This window comes from Trachemys scripta, chromosome 6 (genome assembly GCF_013100865.1).
Source record: "Trachemys scripta elegans isolate TJP31775 chromosome 6, CAS_Tse_1.0, whole genome shotgun sequence".
Lineage (NCBI taxonomy): Eukaryota > Metazoa > Chordata > Testudines > Emydidae > Trachemys > Trachemys scripta.
In genome coordinates this window covers 126,574,000-126,592,163 of record NC_048303.1, presented here as the reverse complement: position 1 = coordinate 126,592,163, position 18,164 = coordinate 126,574,000, and the positions used below count along the sequence as shown (strand labels likewise).

The following is an 18,164-nucleotide window of genomic DNA, read 5'->3' as shown; positions in this document are numbered from 1 at the left end:
TTCTGCTTCTCACATTCCTCTGCACTGCCCTCATTCACTATTGCTGCCAGGGCTGGCTCTAGGCACCAGCAAAAGAAGCTGGTGCTTGGGGCGGCACATTTTTAGGGGCGGCATGGCCGGCGCCAGAATGCCGCCCCTAAAAATGTGCCCCTAGCTCACCTCCGCTGCTGCCGCTCGCCCGCCACAGCGCGCGAAACAGCTGATTCGCGCGCCACTGCTCGCCCTCCCTCCCAGGCTCTCAAACCCGGGAAGGAGGGGGAGATCCCGAGCGGCCGCGGCGCACGAAACAGCTGATTCGCGTGCCGCTGCTCGCCCTTCCTCCCGGGTTTGAGAGCCTGGGGCGAGGAGGCAGGGCGGGGGATTTGAGGAAGGGGCGGAGCTGAGGCCGGGCCGGGGGTGGGGTAAGAAAAAAACAGGGCGGGGGGCAGCCAACATTGTTTCTGCTTGGGGCGGCAAAAATCCTAGAGCTGGCCCTGCCTGCTGCATCCCACATTCACTATATCCCTACGCTCCCTGCTCCACCTCACATTTCCCCATCACTTCCAAGCTTCCCTCCTGTTCCTCACCTTGCTTGCTCCTGCAGGTCAGATTCCTCTGTCTCCTTGCAGCCTTCTGTCCAAGCACATATTTGTTTAAGTGCTTTAAAGAGTCCCAGAATAGGTTGCCTGGTAGTGTAAGGATAAGGCTTTTGTCTGCAGCCATATTGTAAGGCCTAAAGCCTAAGGCCTTCGTCTGCAGCCAGATTAAAAGAGCAGCCGAGCAGCAGCCATTAGTGGAGAAGCAGGAAGTCACATGCTCACATTCCATCTAAATTACATTAAAACACTGTAATATCAGGCTGTTAAGAAGGAGACCCCGTCCTAATGACACCCACTATCACCAGATAAAGAAACAGATCTTAAGATGGTTAGAGAAAACTTAGTTTGATAGCATCTGTCTGTCAAGAAATGACTTATCAATAGGTGTGGTTGTGAATCCGGTGCCAGACTTTTGAAAAATTAGTGAACTGAGAATAAGAAAGGCGATTCAAACCCTACAGTCAGTTCAGATCAACGCACATATGCATGTTCACACATAGGAGCCCAGATATAGATTTAAAATTATTCCTCCCTGCCCCATGCAGTGTCACTGAGTGGATCCCCTTGATAGGGTGCTAACAATATATGGCTGCTGTTCATATATACTAACCTTGAGAATGTCACCTCTTCCATGCTGGGACCTTTAATCCCTATAAACAGGTGAGTGAAGAAAGTCCCACAAACCTAAAACACAGCAGGGAGTGTTTATATTTATACACCACGATGGGTGTGTGTGACTGGGGTCTTAGTGGGGAGCCAGCTGTGGTCACTCAATTAGGGTGAACTGCAAAGAATGGGGCAGACAGTCCCCATAAAGCTGGTGGATATTCCGATACTTAGATTTACCAGGCCAGCATAAAACAGTTTCTTTCTTACCTTACTGGTTACTCAGAAGTCCAAACAACACAGTTTCCTTAAAGCGATCCAGCCTCAGACCTCCATCCAGGTACCCATGTCAAATATGATGAAAATCTCTAAATCTTATTTCATCATATAAAAGAAAAGGTTCTACCAATCCTAAAGGATTGGACACATTATCTCCCAGGTTATTGAATATTCCAGATCTTACCCAAATACATGCTTAATTAATGATCTGGAGGATGGTGTAGACTGCACCCTCAGCAGGTTTGCTGATGACACTAAACTGGGAGGAGTGGTAGATACGCTGGAGGGTAGGGATAGGATACAGAGGGACCTAGACAAATTAGAGGATTGGGCCAAAAGAAATCTGAGGCGGTTCAACAAGGACAAGTGCAGAGTCCTGCACTTAGGGCGGAAGAATCCCATGCACTGCTACAGAGTAGGGACTGAGTGGCTAGGCAGCAGTTCTGCAGAAAACGACCTACGGGTTACAGTGGACCAGAAGCTGGATATGAGTCAACACTGTGCCCTTGTTGCCAAGAAAGCTAACGGCATATTGGGCTGTATAAGTAGGGGCATTGCCAGCAGATCGAGGAACGTGATCATTCCCCTCTATTCAGCACTGATGAGGCCTCATCTGGAGTATTGTGTCCAGTTTGGGGCCCCACACTACAAGAAGGATGTGGAAAAATTGGAAAGAGTCCAGCGGAGGGCAACAAAAATTATTAGGGGGCTGGAGCACATGACTATGAGGAGAGGCTGAGGGAACTGGGATTATTTAGTCTGCAGAAGAGAAGAATGAGGGGGGATTTGATAGCTGCTTTCAGCTACCTGAAAGAGGATGGATCTAGACTGTTCTCAGTGGCAGCAGATGACAGAACAAGGAGCAATGGTCTCAAGTTGCAGTGCGGGAGGTTTAGGTTGGACATTAGGAAAAACTTTTTCACTAGGAGGGTTGTGAAGCACTGGAATGGGTTACCTAGGAAGGTGGTGGAATCTCCTTCCTTAGATGTTTTTAAGGTCAGGCTTGACAAAGCCTTGGCTGGGATGATTTAGTTGGGGCTTGGTCCTGCTTTGAGCAGGGGGTTGGACTAGATGACTTCCTGAGGTTCCTTCCAACCCTGATATTCTATTCTATTCTATTCTATTCTACAGTCAATTCTTATTAACTAAAATCTAAAGGTTTATTTATAAAAAGAAAGTCGTGAGTTAAAATTGGTTAAAGGAATCAATAACATACAGTAATGGCAAAGTTCTTGGCTCAGGGTTGTAGCAGTGATGGAATAAACTGCTGGCTTAAGTCAAGTTTCTGGAGTACATTAACTGCTTGGATGGGTCATTCAGTCCATTGGTCAGAGCTTCAGTTTGTAGCCAAGTTCCTCCAGAGGTAAGAAGCAGGATTGAAGACCAAGTGGAGGTGTTTCCAGGGCCTTTTGTAGCTTTTGCTATGTGGATGGCATTCCATTGTTCTTACTGTGGAAAATTACAGCAACAAGATGGAGTTTGGAGTCATGTGGGCAAGTCACATGTTCATGCCCAATTTCCCTCAGTCATTGCAGGAAGCCATTACCTACACTCCAGACAGCATGGTTACACTATAGTCCACTCAGTGTAGATGGGTGTCTCCCATGGTCATTGTCAACCAAGTGTTTCTTGATGAGCCACTTAATTCAAATAGTCCCTCCAAGATGTGCTGGGTGTTACCTTGTGGGTGTTACCCCATGAGCCAATATTTGAAATCCAGGTATAGAGCCAATACTTAACTTCAAATACAAAAATGATACATGCATACAGATAGCATAATCATAACCAGCAAATCATAACCTTTTCATAGGCACCTCACTCGACAACCTTTGTACAATATTTGCTGCAAATATATAACAGTGGTTGCAACAATGATCTATATGGTCATATTTTAATCCGATAATGTCACAGTGTCTAATGGACAAACTGTGCCAAGAAAGTACATGCCCCAAAGAGCTCACAGTCTAATCAAGGAAAGTTTCAAATCATACTACAAAGAGGCTTTACTATGAAACCCTACATCAAATGTGAACTATGTCCTGGTAAGATTTTTTTTAAATGAATATTTCTCCCTCTTAAAAGTATTTCCCCCACCTTTAAACAATTTAAAATGGTCACAAGTGTTTTTTAAAGCCACAGGGCTAATATTTTCCCTCCCTCCGCCTCCTCCCATGCCCCCATTTCCCTACTCCTCCCTCATCCTCCTTCTGCACCCCCACATTCCCCTACCCCCTCAGCCTTGTCCTACACCCCCACATTTCCCTGACCAACTCTCAGCGTTCTCCTATGTCCCCACATTTCCCTGCCCCTTCCGCAGCCTCTGCCCACACCCCCACACTCCCTTGCTCCCCTCAGCCTCCTCCTGCATCCCCATTCCCCTGCCCCTCCCTCAATGTCCTCCTGTGACCCCACATTCGCCTGCCCCCCTCAGCCTCCTCCTGTGCCCCACATTCCCCTGCACCCCGCTCACCCTCCTCCTAAGTCCCCACATTCCCCTACCCCTCTCAGCCTCCTTCTGCACCCCCATTCCCCTGTTCCTCCCTCAATCCCCTCCCACACTCATTTCCCTGCCCCCCTGCCTCCTCCCATGTCCCTACATTCCCTTGCCTCCTTCAGCCTCCTCCTGCACCCCCATTCCCCTGCCCCTCCCTTGGCCTCCTCCCACACCCCTACATTCCACTGCCCCCCTAACCCTCCTCCTGCACTCCCACATTGCCCTTCCCCTCCCTCACCTTCCTCCCACACTCCCACATTCCACTGCCCCTCTCAGCCTCCTCCTGCACCCCCATGTTCCTCTGCCCCTCCCTCAGTCTCTTCTTGTGCCCCCACATTCCCCTGCCCCTTCCTCAGCCTCATCCTGTACCCCCACATTTCTCTGCCCCCCACCTCCTCCCATGTCTCTACATTCCTCTGCCTCTCTATCAGCCTCCTCCTGTGCCCCCATACCCCTGCCTCAGCATCCTCCTGCACCCCCACATTGCCCTGCTCCCCTCAGCCCCCTCCTGTGCCCCCACATTCCTCTGCCCCCCTCAGCCTCCTCCTGCACCCCCGTTCCCCTGCCCCTCCCTTGGCCTCCTCCTGCACCCCCACATTCCTCTGCCCCCTCTTAGCCTTCTCCTTGCCCCCATATTCCCCTGCAACTCCCCAGCCTCCTCCCACACCCCCACCTTCCTCTGGCCCTCCCATACCCCCACAATCCCCTGTACCCCCTCACCCTCCTCTTACGCCCCCACGTTCTCCTGCTCCCCACTCAGCTTCTTCCCAGAACCCCACATTCCCATGCACCCTCCAGCCCCCTCCTATGCCCACACATTCCTCTGTGCCTCTTTATGCTTTCCTGGCATATCCCTCCTTTGCCTCATCCAGAGTCCATATTCCCTGTCCCTTTTCAGCCTCTTCTCTCCTGAGTCCTTCTGCAGCCCCTCAGTGTCTTCCTACTCCTCTTATTCCCTCTTGCCCTTCACATGAACATCCCAACCAAGTCTCCCCCTTCTACGTCTCACCCAGTGCGCTCTCCCACCTCCCACACCTCAGGGTAAGGATCTGTCCCTGTTTTCATGGGAACCCCCAAGGAGGAGATGTTTGTAGCACCCTCAACTGCAAACAAGAGTTGACTGGCTCTAATCAACACCGGAGCTTTGTTCTAATTCAAATCATGGTAAATTCAGAGCAAAGTACTGTACACATTCATAAAACAACCGCCTGCACAGCCCTGAAAACACTCTCTTCTGTTTAAAGTAAAAATATGAATGTCCTCTCTCCGCTCATACAAGATGGAACATTCAGGCCAAGCTATGGCTGCTATAGGTTAAATAATTGTTAATTAAGACAGGTTTACAGCTGCCTTTTTATTTTTCATAGCATACCAGTGAATGTCAAATGCCAGAACAGACACAAAGCCTGATTTATTGGTTATATCGCCATTCCACCGAACACTTGCAGCAAACAACCCCCTACTACAATACCCTCTGCTACTGGATCTTGGGAGAGGTAAGTTATCACGGGATTTGAAACTGCTGATCGTCTTAGCTTTAGCACAACTTCTCTAAACAGAGATATTTCTGTACAACACAAGCATCGCTCATACAACGAGCATATGTTTTGGTTCATATCCGATAGAGACTCAGAAAGATATTTGCATGTATATTATAAATATAACTTGCTTTGTATATTTTCCCTTCACATCAGAGCGATGCCAGTTACTATGCAGCAAATCTAAACAATACACTCTTTATGGTTGAACTTAACCTGTTAATCCTATTTCACTTGTGTGGGGTTTTTTCCTCACTGCCTACTCACTGCTCTGCTGGAGCTAATTTTGTTAAATACTGCTGTATAAATTATCATTCCCCCTCTGAAATAATGTGAATTTAAAGCACCCGTCAAGGCTGATTCCCCACTCTGGCACTTCGAGTGCAGAAGGTGGGGGCCCTCAAGGATTCTAAATATTAATACTGGCCACTCCAGGCTTGTATTAAACTCCCAAGGTTACAGCTATTCTCTGATCTTGGATGGGTAGATGCTGCCACCAGCCAAGTGCAGAACCCCCTTGAGAGCCCAGGAAGGCGCATTGGGAATTCCTTCCTGTGGGGTCCCCTCAAGCACCTTCACCCCCTCCTCCCCCCGCTCCAGGGAAGAGCTGAGAAAGAAAGGGGAAAAAAGAAATCAGCTGTTGCCACCAGCTAATTAAACAACATGCGCACAAACCTCTTAAGACACAAAAATCTAATTCTGTTCTTAAAAAAGGTAAATTTTATTAATTAAAAAAAAAAAAGAAAATACATCTGGGAACTCAGGGTATTGTTAGATTTTAAAAGAGCAATTACAAGGATTAAGCACCCAGAATAGCTTTCTTGAGGTTCAGTTTAAAGGTTACAAGCAAAAAAAAAAGCATCTAGGGTTAGCACAGAGGAATCCACAAGCCATAAAGAAATAAAAGGGATAAACCTAATCACGTCTTCCTAGACATTTCCTGAGCTACTTACATATCTGGGGTTTAAATAAGTAGTTTCTAGGTATGATACTGATGATTTTTTCATACCTGGCCCAAGCTTCTTACAGCATAGCTCTGCCCTGTCCACCTCTCCCCGGAGAACAACAACAGACAGACAAAAGGGGAGTCTTCTTTCAATTTTAAAAAGTTCTAGCCTTCCCATTGGCTCTTTTGACCAGAGGCTCACTCACTTCCCTTTACCTATGCATAGCAGTGAGACTTTTTAACCCTTTACAGGTAGAGCAATTAGAGAACAGCTACTAAGAGGGATTTTATAGCTACTGGCTGGCTGGGTGTCCATAAAAGGGAGCTACCCCAGCCCTTTCATTTATCACAGCACTCATGGAAGTTTAGTTTAACGTGAGAACACATAAAGCATCAGCTTTAAGGAACTCACCTTTCCTCCTCTGTTTGCTTTCATAAAATGGTAACCCTGAAGATTCTGCTTCATGCCATGCAGGTGAACTAACCCCAAAATGATGCCACTTTGTACTAGACATGGCACCATCTTTATTAAGGAGGAAGACAAAGCACATAAATTCTCTCAATTCCCCTTTCCTCTCGCAACTAGCTGCAAATAAACTGCATGTAGAGAGAGGAGTTATAGCCGAGAAAGGAACCATCTGAATTTTGGTGGGACACAGGGCGTGGGACTGAGACTGATACACTGACTATTAATGGAGCATTTAAAATCAATCCAGCGGTCTTTTGGAAAATTAAAGATACACACTCTTTACAGGTAGAAATTGGTCTCAAACTTCACCAGTTTGGGAGGGTTGGTTCAGGCCCCTCTCTTGCGGAAAAGCCCCTTTATGATTCCTATCATTTATAAAATGTGGTATGCGTAGATGGTGCTTTAATACAGATGTATGGAGACACAGTCCCTACTCTAAAGAGTTTCCAATCTAAATTGCAAAATAAACATCTCAGTTCCATTTTATAACACCACAATGGGTGAGGTCCCAAGCTGCTATAATGATGAAGTTATGCCTAGTCACACCAGCTGAGGAACTAGCCCAAAGTCATCCCGTATTGACACAATGCCACATAGCGAACATCACAAAGCAATGCCAGCAGTGATTACTTTAATTCTACACCTGTGTTACTTAACTTTTTAAGTAATACTTTGTTCAAATGTTGTCAGACCAAATCAAGTGCTTATTATTACCGTCGTGAAAAGTTGGGTAGGCAAAGCTACTTTGGAGACGCTATGCCTAACAGAGCTCAGTCGTGGTTATAATATTGTTTAAAACTGTTGTGTGCCCACAAACCATGCTGCCAGATTTTAAGTGGATTTAATATAGTGTCAAACCAGTAGGACCAATGAGGCCGGTTATACTTAGAAGATGTCTAATGTCACAGTCAGCTACCACCCGACTAGCAATTGGTGTGCAATACTTCAGTTACTAGATTCTGGGCAGGATTAGTTATTGAAAAAGAAAAACAACTTTCAACAGGAAACAGACTTTTCATTGTGCCCCTCATTGTATATTCACAGTGCTGCCCTTTCTGCTCAATAGCGCAGGCCAGTTTCGAACACTCTAAATTGTCAAGAGCTGCATGGGTTTCCCAGAGTGTGCTTTGTCCAACAATACAGAAGACTTTTTTTGTTAACTAACTTGAACTCATTGTCCCTCCCATCCTCCCATCCCCACCACCATCATCCCTGCAGCCCAGCCCAGATCCTGTTACAGTGTTTGGGTTCATGAAGTACAAATTAGCATAATCAGATTAGCTGCAGGGGTTGTACATTTGAAAAGGACAGAAAAGAAAAAGTGTTTCACAAAGCGAAGCCCTGAGGAGGGAGGCTCTGAAAACCTGCACCTGCATTGCCAGCAAGTCCTCTTCTGACTAAGGACTCTTAGATGGTATTAAAACTTGGAATTGGGGGAGGGGAGAAAAGAAAAAGAAAGAAAGAAAGAATCAGCCCTGCATCCCATTAATTGATTTATCTGGACTGGGAATGTGCAGTGTGCTGACAATGGGAAATGCCGTTTGAGAGAGGCCATCAGCCCAGTAATCTGGTCTATCGAGATAAGAGTTTTAGAGTCTCTGCAGGAGACTGATAAGAAATGTAGTAGGAACAAGGCCCATTGGCTGTTGTTGTTTTGCTGGTTTTGTGGCTGGTTTGCATGTCTAAATCTGGGGGAATGCTAGGTTTTTATATTACATTTCCATCCTAACATCGTTTTAATTGCCCAGCTTTCATTTTTGCCGTCGTTTGGAAAACACATTTTAAAAAAGACAAAAGGGTAGAAAGATTCAGCTCCATGCAAGAGGTAGTTGGTGGGCATCAGAAATCAGTTCCATACCCTTCAAATTTGGTGCAGAGGTTTATGGTGATGTTGGAAACATAAGCTGTTTGTTTAGTGACCCAGGTTTGCTACATACAGCCATGATGTAAATTGATTGACATGATTCCCACAGCCCCCTGCTTAATTCTCTCCTCTCTGACTTTGCTTGGAGGATAATGCTCTCAGAACACTGAAATCACCAGCCAAGGTTTTAGTGATTTGGGTGCCTACGTTTGCGAGGGCCCAAGCTGAAATGTAAATATATTACAGGGATGTGACCTTTACAAAGTGCTGAGCACTCACCTCCTGAAAATCAGATTGTCCCAGTGTCTCAGGGTAGGCACCTAAGATCACTAGTCACTGATGAACAATCTCAGCCCTTGACTTCATCGAGACTTTAGCCTTAATAAGAATGTCAGAATTCGGTCCACAGCTATCGTGCTGACTCCAACCTGATGCTTTCTGGAGAAGAGATGCTGTCTTCGGCCCAGTTCTACATAAGGCATTATCATGAAGAGCAGTCTGAATAATACCAATCAAATTTATTTGAGGAATTTTATTTTTAATACATTTTTGACAAATATTTCTTCAGTCATTTGATTATTGAGCAGGGCAATTAATTCACAAATATATTTTCCAGATGAAGGATTAGATGAATTTGGATACTTCAGTTATGATACTTGATTATTATTTTGTTACATTGCTGGCCCACCTAGATCATTGGGGCCTAATTCAAAGACCACTGAAGTTAATCGGAGGCTTTGTATCCGCTTCTCGGAGCTCAGTTATTTAATTAACGACTGTGGTATACTTAGCTACGTAACTGAAACATGATGTCGCAATTCCATATTCTGGGGACTGTACCTTTAAAAGTAGAGGAGGGACAGCTTCCGTTTCAGTGTGTCAGTCCCAGCACAGAATGTGTCACCATGTGTTCTCTCTGTCTCTCTTGCCCGGAGACTTTATATTCATTCTTTCTTTGCTCCTTTTCCTTAATCTGAAATAAAAATAAGCTCGATTGAAAAAAACATGTTAATGGCTAAGCACACTAATTATGAGTCTCACGTTGACTTTGATCCCAGTTTCCAGGAGCGGAAAAAAGCAGGATGTTTTATCTGTTCTGAGATTCAGCTCAGAATTCCTAGTTAAAATTCCACTTCACTATTTGCCGTCTAAAGTCACTGGTTTGTGGAAAGCTTTTCCAAAAGCTGGGGTTAGGGCACGAATTGCACGGTGCATCTCTGCAGAGTGGCATTTCCCCTGGAGACTAGCATTTCCCATGGCCAACATACCAACTGGGTTTCATTTTTCAACTGGATCCATTTAAAAGCCTAGGCGACTGAGCACTCATCTACTGGAGATCACTTAGGAATAACAAAAGCATTCATGGCAGGGACAGAGCCAGCTGCAGCGGGTAGAGAGGGAGAAGGTTGGTTGGTCATTGGTAGTGGACTGGAGAGCAAACCTGCATTCACACAGCAGCAGGAGTTCCTGTCCCGCGCAGCTGGGCCTGGATCCCGATGCCAGGCGTTGTGACCTGGCGCACGTGGTGACCTGGCACTGTGACCCATGTCGCAACACACTCACTGCAATTTGGCCAGGCTGAGCCTTCTTCATGAAGGAAGGGCAGCCAGGACAAACCTGAATGGTGGCACCAGATCACAATGCCCAGAGCTGGAAGCTGGGTCCAGCGCTGGGGGACAGGAGCTGTCACTGCCATGTGAGGGCAGGGTAGGCTCATTTTCCAGCCCTGTGTGAAAACATGTGTCATACACCCCCTTTTGTCAATAGCATAATATGCTTGAAAGGCGCCACTCATTTCTTGGGGAGGGGAGAGCTTCCTATGAACTCTGCCACTGAGTCATGGTGTAATTCAGGGGAAAGGGCTGAAATAGATGCCATCATGAGAGGTTGTGTGCAACACTCCATGATGGCCCATCTCTAGTCTCAGCCAAGTCAATGGAAAATTTGCCTTTTTGCCTCTAACTACCTCTTTTACCCTGCTGCTTAGCCATGCCAGCATTTTTATGGTCTGCTTCCTGGTTTGTTTTAATTTAGGGTTTGCATTTAGTTTGAGCCACTATTCTGGTGTTTTTAAATAGGTTCCATGCGGCTTGCAGGCATTTCATTCTTGTGACTGTTCCTTTTAATTTCCATCTAACTAGCTTCCTCATTTTTGTGCAGTTCCCCTTTTTGAAGTTTAATGTTCCTGTGGCGGGTTTCTTTGGTATTGTCCCTCCCACAAGGATGTTAAATGTAATTACCCTGAGGTCGCTATTACTGAGCAGTTCTGCTATATTCACCTCTTGGACCAGACTCAGTGCACCACTCAGGACTAGATCAAGAATTGCCTGTCCCCTGGTGGGTTCCAGGACTGGCTTCTCCAAGAAAGTCATTAGTGGTGTCTAGAAATTTTATCTCTGCATCCCGTCCTGAGGTGACATGTTCCAAGTCAATATGAGGTTAGCTGAAAACCCCCATTATTATTGCATTTGCTATTTTTGTAGCAGCTCTCTGCGCATTTCACAGTCACCGTCACAAATCCTCGTCGGGTGGTCAGTAGTATATTCCCACTGTTGTACTCTTATTATTCAAGCGTGGAATTTCTATCCATAGAGATAGTATGGTACAGTTTGATTCATTTAGGATTTTTACTTATTTGACTCTATGCTTTCTTTCACCTGTAGCACCACTCACAGTACGTTAGGGTCAGAACTGCCCAGGTTTATCTCCAATCTATACTCTAGTGCCTCCTGTACAACTCTAATGCTAGGTCCCACATAAGACAAGTATTGGGTTGCCTAATAAAGAAGGGACTTTGCCAAACGAAATCCACATTTAAGTACAGCACCAAAGTTAAGTCCTCTTACGCAAGAGCCACTCATCTCCTGAGGAGGCGAATACTAGTTCCACTGCCCGCCCTGTCTTCTTTGAGTGTGCTCAGAAATCCTCACCCTTTCCCCCCTTTCTGATCAGTCTGTCTCCCTCGCCCCCTCCAAAGAACATTCCTCTACCTGCCTAACCCCCTTGGTCTTCATCTCACATACCTAGCTGTTCTGACTCCACTCCCCACCCAATTTCTTCCCTCTTTGCCTGTCTCACAGCAACTCATATTCCCCACTCCAGAACCTTGCTGTTTCCCAGAACAATGGTTAGGCAGAGAAGTGAGGGGACCCAGGACGGCAAGCCATGAGTGTTTCTGGAAGTGCGGATTTGTGGGGGAATTTGGTGACCATCCACACTAGCCCTGGTCTAAAATCCATGTCCAGGTGTCATCCATCTAGTAAATGGCCAGTTCTCTAAGGGGCCAAGTGAGGAGATTCCAGGGAAGGATAATGAAGTATCAGCTGTTCTCTCCAGTTTTGAGACACACACTACCTTAACATTCTTCTTAAGGCTCCCCCACCTTTGCCAGTCAGTAATAACAGGAGTTACACGTTCAGTGGAGAACCGGCCCATTTAAGCAGAAGCATGGTACACATTTCCCCTGTAACTATGACTCTCTTTGCTTTCCTTGGCCTGTATCACGATTTTAAAGTTGATTTCTTTGTGGATGTTGGTGGGTGAATAACAAATGTTATACACATTGAATATCTAATGCAAGGCCGCTGATGTCTACAGGAAGACTTCCATTAATTTCAATAAGCTTTGGGTCATCAGATCCTTAGTCATGAGCAATGATTTCCCCTGCCACGCCCCTCCCTGGCAACGGGCTCGGATAGGGAGAACTACGCATGAGTTGTACTGCTGCTCCCACCCCATGGCTGGCACATTCTTGGAGTCTATGAAGGATTGTGATGGATTCTCCATTGCTGGACATTTTAAAAATCAAGATAAGATGTGGTGAGTGGGGTGAGCCTCTACGCCTAGCGGTTGCAGCCCATGATGGCAGCATCCATTGGAAGTTATGGAGTAGGGGAACCCGGTCCCTCCCACTCCTCCAGGTTGTGACCCAGTGGCCCTCTTGAGCACCATACTCCTGTGGTCTGGCTAACACTGTCTCCTGGGTCTCTTCCTATGTCTCTGCCCCACCCCTTGGAGCATGTTGTGGCTGGCGGTTGTCCCTGGAGAATTGGTCCACGGGTCTTAGCTGAGTAGAGAGTGTCAGCTCTGTGAAGCAGAGCACCCTCTGGGAATGCCTTCCTGGCATCGTCCCTCTGCAGCGGTGAGTGCAGGCCTGCCTCTCTCCACCCGCTACCCTGCTGTGCTGAAGAGACACCCTTTTAAGTCCTTTCTCCAACTGGAGCATGCCCAGTAGGTTGTTGGGGTGGAGCTTCCCAGGCCCAGACTTGTTCCTGCACCTTTAAGTCTCCGGTGTGCAGTTTAGCCACCCCATCACAGCTGTTTTGTTCAAAGCTATGCTCTAGTTCAAACAGGAATTAACCCAGGGCTGGTCTATGGCCTGTGCTATGCAGGAGGTCACACTAGCTGATCACAGTGGTTCCTTCTGGCCTTGGAATCGATGAATCTGTGGTCCCTCTTTAAGAAGACCCCACAAAACTGAATCCAGGAGCCTGGAGCTCCAAGAATCCTGCCTTAATCCACAACTATGTGGTTTAAAATCTCTGTCGTCAGACTAAAGCATGTGTAGCTGGGCTGTATATTCATACATGAAGGGTGGGATTTTCAGAACTGCTCAGCATTGGCCTAACTCTGCTCCTACTGGAGTTTTACCATTGACTTGAATGGGAGCAGAGGTAGGCCAGCACCTAGCCATAACATACTGATTCATCAGCAAAAGTATGAGTTATTTCTGTGTTTGAGAGAAACATAGTAATATGTACTTTATATGAACCTAATATTTATTAGAGTTGATTCTTCGAACCATTTCCCCCTTTGATTCTTCCCTTAGCACCTGCTGCTTTAAAAGTACAATTACAGCAATGAAAACCAATGGATTTAGAGTCTGTTGCTTTATCTCTGGCTTTAAGATTTAAGGATGTGACTTTAAAATGACCTCTGACCCGCAGGTCAGCAGTTAAGCTGTCCATTTTCCCCCATTCTTTCTCACTTAGCCTTCAAAGAACAAAAGTCAGTCGTCCATTACTCACCCCTGTTTTCACTTGGTCATCTCAGGCAATTCCCTTCTGTCTAAAAAAATTCATAGGGAGCAATCTTAAATCCATATGAATGACTTATTAAACATCTTTCAAATAGTACTTCCCTGAAACATATCAAACTAGAATCAGTCTTTTCCTGGTCAGTGATTTCTGGAGTTTCCTAGCAAGATAAATATTGTCCCTTTAAATATCATTCTAGGATACGTCTTGGTGTCCAGTTGTAGAACCCACTCAGTACCAGGCTCCATCACCATAAGCCTAAAACCAGAGGCTGAAAATTGTGTTGCCATTGCTACACTGCTCTTTCTCACAATAACCTTTTCCAATCGTGCCTTTGATATCCTTTTTTTAATCAAATCCAGCTGGATAAGAAATCCACTGATTCCCCCCCACACACACACACACTGCTCAGTTCACGTTCCTCTCATGGTGTTCAGAATCAGCATAGCTAACAGAGCTGTTAAGCACAGACCTTGTGCTAAGCATGGCAAGCAACACGCCACTAATTCTCCACTACCATGGAGACTGCTTCATGACCAGAGCAAGGACCCACGTTCTATGTTTCAGCCAATAAAGAGCATTTCTATTTGTTATTATTTACCTGCTTGCAGATCTATGACTAATTATTGCTCCTTGCATATTGACAGGTAACCTGACTTTCTCTGTTAGCCAGTGGCTTGTCACTGAAGTCAATAGCAAAACTCCCACTAACATCAATAATACAGGGGTGTGCCCAAAATGAACTCTAGAGCCTGTTCTAAAGTCAATGGGTGACTTTCTAATGCATTCAGTGAGCTTTCGCTCAGGTAGTAATCTGGTATGTCTCCTTTAGCAAAAGAAAATAGAACACTATTCTACAGCAATTACCCCAAACCCTGCCGTCTCACTGTGGCAAGCTATACTGTTTTGTACCATTGCACTAGAATTTTGTAAAAAGGATCCAATGATGATAAAAATGGGGACATTATCGGTCGTACAAGTCATTCACATTCTAAACGTGCTACACGAAGAACTGGGATGTTTATCAAACACAGAGGTGAAAAATAGAATCCTAGGGCCAAATCCGGAGGCTGTTACTAAAAGAACTAGACTGCTGAGAACAATTCTGCCCTGGGAGGAGATGGCCCAGATAGCTTTCTTGTAAGAGAACAATAATGTCTAGAGGCCCTTCAACTCTTGGGTGCCTCACTGTGCTCTACATAGATGTAGTAAGAGACACTCTTCCTCTGAAGAGCTTACTGCATAAATAGACCTGACAAAGGAAGTATTACCCTACTTGTTTTACAGATGGGAAATTGAGGCCTAGAGAGGGAGTGACTGAAGGGTGTTGAGTGCAACACAACTGCAGGGCCAGAAAAGGCCACCAAGGGGGTCATGCAGGAAGGGTGTGCTCGATCCCACCACCTTATCTACCAGTGTGCTGCACTCTGCTGGTATTCGTTTTTGTATGTTTGCATTTCCCTTCGTGGTGTATGTGTTAAGAATCTTCTGGTCCCAATTTAGTAGCTGTGGTAACGGTTGGGGTGCAATTAGAAAACCCTTGGCAACAAGTCTCAGAGCCCAGGTCAGGTGACTCAGGCTTGCGGGGCTCAGGCTACGGGGCTATAAAATTGCAATGTAGACATTTGGGCTTAGGCTGGAGACCAGGCCCTGAGATCCCCAAAAGCCCTAGGTATATACGTACAGCACTGAGAATTTCTGTTTAGAATTACATCTAGCTGGGCTACATCAATCTCCATTTGTGCTGGGTGGAAGCAAACAATCCTATCTTTTTGCAACAAGGAGAGCGTTGACATGCCCCTTCCTTCTCTACTTTCCATCCAGTTATTTTGGTTGCTGCCAAGAGATGCCTCCTTAATTGGTCTTAACCACAGATGCTTTCCACATGTCAGGGCACGATTCCTTCCCTCCCCAGCAAAAGTGGTTAATCTCCTCTGTGCCGTGCCTTGCGCAGATCACACACACTGTGTCACGCAGCCCCGCTGTACAGAAATTGTTGGTTTCCAGTGGGAAGCTCTGCAGGGGTCTTAAAACTACAGGTCGTATTCTCCTGACGCTGAGGCTGCTTCACCCCCCACTGGTGATTTTAAGGGGCATGAGTGTAACAGATTCAGGCCCCAGATTTTCTTCCTCCAGAGCCCTTTTTTTCAAGCAAATCTCCCACTGAAGTTAACAGACCCAAGTTCTCGGAGCCTCCATTCCTGTAGTTGGAATGAGTCCCACTGCAGGCATGAGTCCCATGCTAGCCCCATCTCCCAGTAACAGGAGACCCTCCTCCCACCTTTTCACCTCAGTGTTGCCACCACTGGCCTTTCTAGACCCCATCCAACAACCACTGGGACTAGATTATAAAACCAACCCTTTGGGGACAGGTATGGACCAGAAACAAACTATGGATTCTAAGCATCACTGAGCTTTGGGGATATTTGAAATTCAAACCTGGATCCCAATAAGAACATGGCAAGTGTCCCCTCTCTGAATATCCCAATCTGTTGGGGTGTTCAAAATCCACAACTGGGTCCCAGTTTTGTGGTTTCAGACCATCTCTACTTTTTAAAATGGAGCTGTTTGAAATCGTTTGAATTGTTAAATTTTGGGGAAAAAAATAATGTTTTTGCAACACATTTTTACTGATCTATAACTTTTTGATCAACCAAAGAGCTGGCCATAATCTTTCAAACATTGACACTTTGATGAAACATTGACTAAAAAAACAGTAAGAACATTTTCCAAAAAAAAATATAGGGGGGTGGTTTGGTTTTATCCTTGTTTTTTTGGACCGTCTCTAACTTCTAAGCATTGCTGGTAAACTTTTCTGAAGAATCAGAAGCAGCATGCAGGTGCTGAACATGAAAATGATCCTGGTATTATAATTCATTCTGCTTTACTATTTGATATCCCCTGCCAGATGTTTTCTGAATTTAAGAGTAAATTTTAGAAAGATAAAAAGGTTAGTTTCTTAAATAATTTATTTTGAATATATTAGCAGTTAAATAACATTGTATACAACAAAATGTGATCAGTTACACCATATTTGTTCACAGCCATACAGATAAGAAATCACAAAAAACGAAGAGAAGTCCTGACAAACAAATCTTTGGTAGATAAATCTAGTCATACACATGCTGTACCTCCGAGTAGGAGATCCTAAATGAAAAGAGAACAAAAAACACTTGAACCAAGAATAAGAAAAGTTTTCAATATATCAATAACAAGCATTTCACATTACTTAACTGCTAGGCTTTCTTCCCGTTCCTTGACAACAATACTCAGCTCAAAGATGGATCTGTTTTGACTTTCTTGCTGATGAGAAAACATTTCCAATGATAGCAATGGGCTGATGGAAAGAATAGCACCAACAATCCTCACATGTAAATGTTTACACCTATTTGGCCAAATTTATCCTTGGTGTAACTCCATTGAAGCCAACAGATACCCAGGATGAGAAGCTAGCCTGTTAAATTTGAGCCTATGCCTGGAATAGACAATATCAATGCATGTAGCCACATTCAAGTGGGCATAGGAAAGGATAAAGCATGAACTTCACAGATCATGAAAATGACTCTTGGCGTGTTTCCATTCAGATGCTCTTCAGTGTCTTCACTCATTTCATGTCCTCAAAATGCTGAAATCTAGGAGTAACTATGCTGGAAACCAGAGCTCTTTGAAAAACAAAATTAATTGTTCACTAAAATTTTCAGCTTTTTTTTTTGTCAGTATTTGAAATGTTTCTGCTAGCTCCACTGTGCTTCAGCAGCAATCACAGAGCCATAGTAAAAATGTTTTTGACAAACTTTAGTCTTCGTAAGTGTTCAGATCAGCAAAAAATCATGCCCAACTGGGCCAAATCTGTTTCCTTGTCAGCTCCCCTGAGACAAATGAATATATAGGGAATGTGGAGATGTTTGTGTGATTCTGATAGGAAACTCACCATAGGGTGACAGATTCCCTATGCTACAAGCGTAAATGTTGCAAGCAGTGTAATGCACTCAAAGCCCTAACTGCAGGTTCTGAAGGTGGCTCATCTTCTCACTAGGAGGCAGAAGCAGCCAAGGAGATCTGGCAGAGCACGGGTCACTTTCACTTGTAGAACCATATGAATGTTCTTCAAACTCAGGTATGCATGTCTCTGTGAACTCAATGGGTGTTTTGTCATTGACTGCAACGGGAGCAGGATTTGATCCATAAACCCTTTACATTTGAATCCCTAGACGTTCTACCTGCTGTTCAAGTTGATTTTTAACACCTATGAGCTGTTCAGATATTTGCTGACACAGGAGGGCAACTCCGATACTCAAATGACCTGATTGGTGAGCAACATTCTACAGTGCAATTGCTCTCCCACTCCACATGG

The 18,164-nt window shown here is 45.3% G+C and overlaps 1 long non-coding RNA gene across 1 annotated transcript in view; it reads left to right on the top strand.

The window, feature by feature from the left end:
* Positions 1 to 18,164, top strand: part of LOC117879588 — a 32,325-nt gene that overhangs the window by 12,560 nt on the left and 1,601 nt on the right. The window contains exons 2-3 of the long non-coding RNA XR_004646313.1: positions 5,325 to 5,453; positions 17,847 to 17,927. This is a non-coding gene — a long non-coding RNA (uncharacterized LOC117879588). The remainder of the gene's footprint in view (positions 1 to 5,324; positions 5,454 to 17,846; positions 17,928 to 18,164) is intronic.